Genomic DNA, 9,017 nt, shown 5'->3' with positions numbered 1-9,017 from the left:
ATTATTTGCATAAACATAATAAACATCTTTTAGATATTGTTTTTTGTGTCGAAGTATAATGTTGAGTGAGTAAGTGTGTCTCATAACACCCATTTATTTTTTAAAATATGCAATGGAACACTATACTTATGCAGACTATCTTAGTTCAAAAACAAATAACATTTAAATTTGACTTATCTGTAAACAGTTGCACAGGTTACAACAATAACGCCAAACTAGGAAACTATTTGATTTTTTATATTATCATCATATCAAAACTAATATATGAATATTTTATTATTCGTTATTAGATCAAAACTAAAATGACATAAAACAAACGAGAAATTTGACCAGTCTTTTTAAGAGATTAGAACAAACCCCTTAAATCCTCTGGCCTCTGCAATATATAATGTCACTTATTTTAGTTTAGTTGGTCGGCCATTGTTAATGAGTAGGCTGGTCTAATGAACTCACCACCAAATCTCGTAGTAGGTGAACCCAAAAATCATTCATGGTACCCAAACAAATTAAAATGTCACAGACAAAACGATAGAATTGAAGAAGCGCTCGCCGCGAGGGAAGACAAAGTCAATTAATACAACAGCACGTGCGCGCGTGAATTGTGGACGCGCTGATTGGGGCCTGTGGCAATTGACAACTTTCGGAAATGAACAACATGGCTCAAGCTTTGTTAGCGACAGGAGCTGTGAATCTCAACACGCGAACACTTAGAATTTCACCTGAACATCGCCGAGCGGGTACGTCCACACCTCGTATGAATGGACCGGTATTATGATGGAGGGAGAGGGGTGGAGGGTGCAGACAAATATGGGGGCCGGTTATCTGTTTGCGGGGCTGATTGAGAGCAGACCGCGGTGGTCAATATGTCTGTTTTATGTCGTTTGGAAGAAGTGGCATGAAGAGTTTGTTCAAGTGTTTGATATTAGTTTTTGTGACGTTAAGTGTTGTCATTAATAATTACAACAAACTCGTCCCTGTCTTCAGGATGTTGGAGCTCAACTTGAGGGGCATATAACTTTATTATCATGTTTTGAGGGATGCGCGTCACCGTCGCTAATCCTATTAAAGTTTGACTCCCGTATCCGGTTGTGATGAATTTGTAAGAAAATGTATTATGCAAGCGGATATTCATAATTCTTAAAATACTGAAATTGATCTGAACTTCATATTCATGTTTGCGTTTGCCACATTAAAACATATGTTAATCCCAGATTTGTCTTTTTTAACTTTACTCCGTGCACGTTGTGACAGTAACTTATCTTTAAATCCGTCCTCTGCTAAATACGACACATGAATTATTATTGTACATTTCCTATCCCCCGGATCGTAACAATACATTTAAATACGTGTTGAAATATTAAACTAACAGTTCTTTCTGATCTTTGTAATTTTGTCAACAACAGTCGCGTGACAACACAGCAGTGCAAACAAAGGGGAGACTCCTTTACATTCAACCAATGCATATTTCAACAAAGTAAATTGTCCTCTTTAAATATTTCATTCTTTGTTTTCCTTTTATACGTTTCCCAAATTGTAGATCTGTTGTTGAAAAGGAGATTAAAGTTAGGACCTGTCTGTTCGTTTCTCGATGCAGGCAAAAAACAATGATAAATGTGATTAACGAATATCTAAAAGACTTTTCCTAAATCGTTTTTTAAATAACGAGTGAGTGAGTGTGTTGGGTTTAACCCTCTGTAACAGTAATCCTTTTAAACAAGGAAGACGACAATATGACAAAAATATTTCTTTACTTTATCCTCAAATGTAATTTTATTCATCATAAATTAGGTATGTTTTAAAAAGAATTTACTCCAATAGATACACGCTACGTAGGTACATTCATCGTATAGACACATAGTGAACGGAGTCGTCGAACGGAAATTCTTTTTGTATGTGAAGTACGGTAATGTACACTATCAATGTGGGAACACACACCTGTTCTTCATGTGAAATCCCCATCAGCGTCTTTCTCCACATAATTTATCCATTCATATTTCAGATGACGTTTAATTCCCTTAATGAGCAGTGTTCACTGAATCTTGACGTAGCGGAATTATGTGGACGGAGTGGGCATTAGCCAAGCAGAGAGAAACACACCCATTGTCTTCATATTCGTGAGGTATAACATGTTGCATGAACGTTTACCACTAATTTGCAATAAAGGTAATATAAATATTCACTTCAGTATTAATGTTGTAATCTGACACAAACCCCTGCATATGAGGCGGAGGAAATTGACACCAGTTTGTCCGTGAATCAGCTCGTCCGTCTGGTTGCCCGTCCAGGCGAAGTTTTGATTTTGACTTTTCCTTTTTTTTAAACCGTGAATATGTCTTAAAAAAAATGAATATGTATGAAATCAATTGTTCCAGCTGTCCATTTGGGAGGTTAAATTGACCAGAGTGTTCGTTCCAAAGTTGACGTTCAAGAAACAATTCAATACACGGCCCCGACGCTCTGTACACGTGAAAACATGTGCCAACGTGGCCCCCTTTTCCAATTAGGAAATATTGTTATTTTCGATTTTGTTTATATTTGTCACCAAAAGATCATCGGGGACGTTCGCGTCCTGTAAAAAACGCTTTTAGGTTTGAAACAATCATATGTCGGAAATATGTCCTCGCATGATATAAGTTCGCTCTATTAAACCTGTAAACCTTCTAGCGCCACACAGCTTGGTTTATATACTCCCCACGGAGCTGAGAATGATATCCGATAGCACACTGATCAAAATAGCAGGGTTATAACAATGCAGTGCCATGATCATTCACTTGGTGAGTCGTAAGTGATGCGCGATAGATGAACTTTATGTGGACAAGTTGAATTAATACCATAAATGATTCTGAAGACCATGAAAGAAGTTCAATTATGACCACACGACAAACTTAAGAAAAAACGTAATTCCTTGATCCATGGGGCATTGTCACCATAAGTGGCGACCACATATTTAGTCTGTCTTCAAAAGTTCAGGACAATTTGTCAAAAAATAATATAAAGCGACAAAACCTTTCCATATCCAATAGAAATCTCTGCATAAAGCAGAGTCGATTGTACGTTTCTGACTATATCATGAGCATGTGTTTAGGAATGACTATCAAATAGTACTGATACCAGGTGTTCGCGAAAAGGTGGGCGTATCCTGCCCCACCGGTGGCACACGTCAAAAACACATGCAAAGGCAAATGTCATCTGAAGTTTACTGAAAAAAGAATATGTGAAACACTGGACTTCCTCACAGATAGGATCTATGTGAAATGTGGGATTAGTACATTTACGTTCACAATTGTAGAGGTGCAATCGAGCAGGCTCTTTCAATGAAACAGCCTACATTTCACAGAACCTGAATCACTATCACATAAATGATGATACCAGGCGTTCGCGAAAGGATGAACATATCCTGACACACCGAAGGCACCCATCACAAACACATGAAAAGGCAAGTCAATTGTTCACTCGAAAATATACGAAAACATTGTACATGTCAAACAGGGATTTGCATCGGACATTATTTTTGTCACTGACGCGTCAAATCTGGAAATATCCTCCACATGGTTTTCCCTAACACATTTTAATTTTTTTAGACTTGGAATGATCAAACTCCGGGATATTGCTCCACACAAAATGAAAGAGGATGCCTCCTTGCCTAAATGTCCTGTCCCCCAATTTCACATAGAAGGTGATATATCATACATGTTGGTCCTGCTGATTCTGTGGAATATTCCGTTATTTAATGAAAGCGATAAAACAATAGTCTCAATTTTTATACGTCCGTGGTACGAATCCGAGTATATGGTAAGAATGCGTTTACGAATCAGTCAAACATTGTCAACATTGAAAATTAAGAAAAAACGCGTCTGTGTGCCGGAATCTGATTGGTTGAAAAAGGTGACTTGGTGTTCGCAAACCGGAAATCTTATGGATTTATAATAGCAAATATATTTTATTCTTATAACTATTGATTTTGGTTCAGTTCTAACTGCAAACACGTGGTGTTAGACATAGCGACATAGCGACATAGAGATTGTAATCATTCTATATTCAGTTTGATGCCTAGTTCAGAAGAAAAGTCGCTGTGGTTATTTATTGCAGCCCGTTCCAAGCCAGGAAGTCCCGACACAGGTAAATATATGACGCCGGCCTGTAGTTTATACTCGTTATATTCTAGTGTCGGTGACGTCATTTGTAAATACACTGGAGGTTACAGTGACGTCATTGACATGATTTAACTTTCTGGTTCCTCGATCCACACCCAGTTGTCAGTCCATCAATTCCCTAACAAACTGCAGGGCAAAAGAAAGTATATATACATGTGTTTGCTGGTGACTGAAAAATGAAGGAAATAATTGATGGTGATGTAATTGACACGGGATCATGGTTGTATTTTGGACCCTAGGTTTGATGTGTTTCGGTAATGTTTTCAGCCTTGTAACGTTTTGATAACGTTTGTAATTATTTGGTCAAAGCCAGTTTTCAAGTGACCGCCTCCGTGGTCTAGTGGTAGAGCGTCCGCCGGAGAGCGGAAGGTCCGGGGTTTGATCCCCGGCTGCGTCATACCAAAAGACGTTAAAGGATGGTACTTGTTGTTACCCTGTCTGGCGCACGGCATTAAGGGGCTAAAACAAGGGCTGGTCGGCTCGGAGTCAGTATACTGTGTCTGAGTGGGGTATTCATGTTAAACTGCGGCATGGTATCTCAGTGGGCTAGCACTATAAATCGGCATCAGTCCGGACTAGTACAAGCAGCCACACAAACACACACACGTACATGCACGTCGCTATATAAGTGCAATAATCTTGGCCGCGATGTTAAACCCAATTTCAACTCAACAGTTTTCAAGTGTATACTTTCTTTTTCCCGGCAGTATAGTACACCTGTTTAGCTAAGTTGTATATAGTACAAGCCATTTGTAACTCAACATTATTATCAACTGTCCTGTGACAAGAACGTCAAGTTTTGTGATTATACATCAGGGAGAAAAACACGTTTTAATGTAAAGAAAATACCACCAAGATAAACATATGCTGTTTTGCAATACTTTTTGTATTCTTTATATGCAATCTCGTGATAATTCCGAAAAGCGATACACATCAATAGATACAACAAGATGTGTTTCTCATGAGAACAGACGGATGAAATTGCACTTTCGAAGTCGTCCAACAGAAGACGCTGTTAGAAACCTACAGATCTGTCCTTGATATCCATGCGCTAAGCGACACGCCAAGCATCGAAAGTAACTTCCGGTGCGGTGCGTTCGCGCTCCAGACGCCATTACCACCCTAAGGAGGTGATACGGATTAGGTATAATCTTGTTCAACCTTGAGGTTCGTTGATTGTTCAGTGTCTTATGTGACATTGGCGGCAGACAAGATTAACGGACTGTCCAGGGAAAGTTGTGGACGGTAAATTTGTTGAGCTGTGGTTAGTCTCCCCGAATTGGACTCAATTATATGAATATAAAATCCATTTTCATTTTAAAATTAAGAAATATTTAAAAAAAGTACATTTCTGGGATTCGGTACAACGTTATAGACTGGGACTTGCGTCAAGCATAGCGTGGAGATCGCTTTGTGGAACGAGGCAACTGTTAATGAATATTTTCCATTGTTTTACTATAATGGCATTATGATAATTTTGTTCTGATTTGCAGAATTTCTGTCGGGAGTACACTCTGGCTCCACGCCTGCCAGTGCTGGAGCCAGTGATGGAGCCAGTGCATACAGCAGTGTATGGACCATGAAACAATATGGAAGGGAAGTTGCCTTTATATAATTGTTATTAAACTTCGATTGGCCACGAAAAAATATAACCTATTGTTATTAAGAACTCCTCATTCATCGATAACCTATCGATAACCTTGTGTCAGTGCGTAAGCGCCATCTTAAATCGGAATCGGGGTAAAATCGACTTTCCAGCTTGGGTTACACAAACCATTGCGACAAAAAGTATCATTTACTGTCTCAGCTGAGGCCCAATATCTTGTCCACGGTGGCCTAGATACGACCCGACTGATGATCATAGCCTAGTCACACTGTGCGAGTGAGCGAGTATAGTTTTACGCCGCTGTTAGCAATATTCTAGCAATATCACGGCGGGGGACACCAGAAATGGGCTTCACACATTGTACCCATGTCGGGAATCGAACCCAGGTCTTCAGCGTGACGAGCGAACGCTTTAACCACTAGGCTACCCGACCGCCCCTCGCACTGTGTGACTTGGCTGATGGTGTGAGGTTCGTGGACGGTGGTGTTCATTCCGTCAACCACTGGTTTGCCTGACCTTAATTATTTACAGGCCACCATCACTCACTCACTCACTCACACTTTCACTCACTCATTCACTCGAGCTTTTCATTTAATTATCTCCTTGTGAAGGTAATCTTTGTCTTCAAAGTACGATATATATCAGTGAGTACTTTTACACAAGAATCTCAATGCGCATGTCCCAGTGATGAAAGCATAAACAAAATGAAACCTTGAGGAGATGAAGGTCTACCTGTTCTTACTAGTCTACAACATTGATCCCTACATATGATATAATTTACCTATCGCATTATCAAACAAAAGCTCTCAGGAGCCGTAAAAAGTTGCCCGTTCCGGGGCCCACCTGTCTAACACCTGTTAATCGAACATGTCCCTCGCTGTCGCGTTACCTGAAATCGACAATACGATGTCTATTTCACCAACAATCGATCTCGTCAGTTGCAAGAGTCGTGTCGATTTCATCCTCGGTCCACACATTTGTGATGATTCTCATATAACGTGTGTGTGTGTTGTCAACACGTTATGTTTAACGTTTTATTGACTGGCGGCTATGTCAACTGAGGATCCTCACACCAAACAAAACACCCCTACCGACACACCGTGATTGGAAAACTTGACATCTGCCGACTGTTGAAACAAACAATTAGCATCTGACGAACATGTATGGAAATACTCTTCTTGGACAGGAGATGCCTATGTCCACCGCGACAGCTTCAAGTGTAGTCTTAGATACATAATACATATATCATACATATATCTGCAAGGCCAGATAGGAACGTTGTGGCCATATGGCAAGGAAGTCCCTTCTTGAAAATCTTTCTGTGAAAGTAATAAACACATTTAAAGACATCTGGCTTGACGTGCTTGCTAGCGATTAGCTCAAGTTAGTGAGTGAATATTGCATTCAATTACGTCGTATGGTATTACAAAATGTTTCTTTTTTTTTATAAAAATCTTTTGATTCGTAATTTACAAAATATATTTTACACTTATGCAATAAAACAAGCATTAAAACACTAGAAGTCTTGTTTTCATTACTTGTGAGCGATTAGCTCAAGTTAGTGAGTGAATATTGCATTCGAATAGGTTGTAGCTGTTGTCGGAAATACCCAAGTGCAATGATTGTTTAAACGTTTTTCATAAAATGCTATGATTCGTAATTTACAAAATTATTTTTACAAACATGCATTAGAACACCAGCAGTATTGTTGTTGTTTTTTTACTCAAGAATAAGTCTGACAAAGAGAGGAACATGCGAATCTGAGACACCAGCAAGACCTCATTCAACAAAGAGGTCCTTGTTGACTATAGCTCTCTAACGTTAACCTACCCCCGCGATAGATCCAGCGTTAAGATCGCTTTGTGGAACCGAGCCCAGGTGTTTGGGAGCATATACCTTTTCTCTGCACGACCGAAAGCTCAAAAAATCATCATCGCCATGGTATAACAGCCTTATAAATCTCATTTGGAAAGCTCGCTTTAATAATTGAACATTTTAGAGTTTGGATAATAAATGCTCAAAAACTAATTATTTACTGCAACTCTCAAATCGTGTTATGTTACAATTCATCACTACCAGGGTCATTTTAAAATAATGATATGTCCCTCGAAATAGGTTTCAGCATCTATTTTTGTCTTTGTAAGTAATAATTTCAGATTAAAGCACATAAACATACACACACATACAATATCCTGAACATTGTTCATTTAGAATTACTTTAACCTTTTGTCTTCGTTTGCCATTAACGAAGAAACGTTTGACGAAAATCAATTCGAAATTTGGAAAACACAATAAAATATAATCATAATAACTATATAACTAGTTGAGTCATATACCAATATTTTGTGATAAATGTAAATATTGTCGCTGCACAGTAAAATCAAGTGTAGGGATTAAGATAGGTCCACGTATTCTGTTGGCGGGCCTTAATGTGATTGGGTGCGCATGCTCTGTGACTTCGCTGACTGCGTCACAGCCCCGTGTGCTCATTCTGTCAGTCACCTGGTTTACCTGGTCGACGCTCGAAGACTAACACGCCGTCGTGGAATATGTTTACTGCGGCGTAAAACAACATTGACACAAAACGATTTTCCGCAATATAATATCCCAGCAGTTTAAGCTGTTAAACCGTACTCTATACTCTATGTACATAGTAAACAAATATTGGTAACTATGGAAGCATTAATAAGTATAAAAACTACCTTCCTCTCGTTAAGCTTTTTCATTGATAACGGGAATTATGTATGGTTAATATTACCTAATGTTGCGGAATTGTACAGTGGATTGTGAATTGTGGATTGTGGATTGTGGAAAGGGTTTTGTTTAGTTCCCTAACAGTTGTATAAGGCGTCAAAATACGCAGCGTAGTGTGGCGTCCATTACCAGTGCCAGGATCCGCTTAATCTGGGTTCGAATCCCAGGATTCTCATGTGATGCGACGCCTAATACCATTGGTCCACCAGTCGCAATCCCTTTACTCCGGAGCAGTTTGTATTTGCTCTTCGGCGTCAGTAAAACGTATTCTGCGTCCAGATCTTGTATAACCTTAATATCTACCAATTGTGATTCTTGGTTTGTAATCCATGCTAGTGGGATTAACGTTGTAAACATCTACGACCTGCGGGTTTGGAAATTCACGTGCTCCCATCCATAGCGCACAGATCACGCCGGCGGCAGTGAGTAGAACGATGGGTGAGCGCACTCCGCAAGCTGAGGCTCCTGCGCGTTTCTTTGGCATACTATTATCACGAACAATG

This window comes from Haliotis rufescens, unplaced genomic scaffold, assembly GCF_023055435.1.
Source record: "Haliotis rufescens isolate VD_foot unplaced genomic scaffold, xgHalRufe1.0.p SCAF_1, whole genome shotgun sequence".
In the NCBI taxonomy this organism is placed as follows: domain Eukaryota; kingdom Metazoa; phylum Mollusca; class Gastropoda; order Lepetellida; family Haliotidae; genus Haliotis; species Haliotis rufescens.
This window is presented reverse-complemented; position numbering follows the sequence as displayed.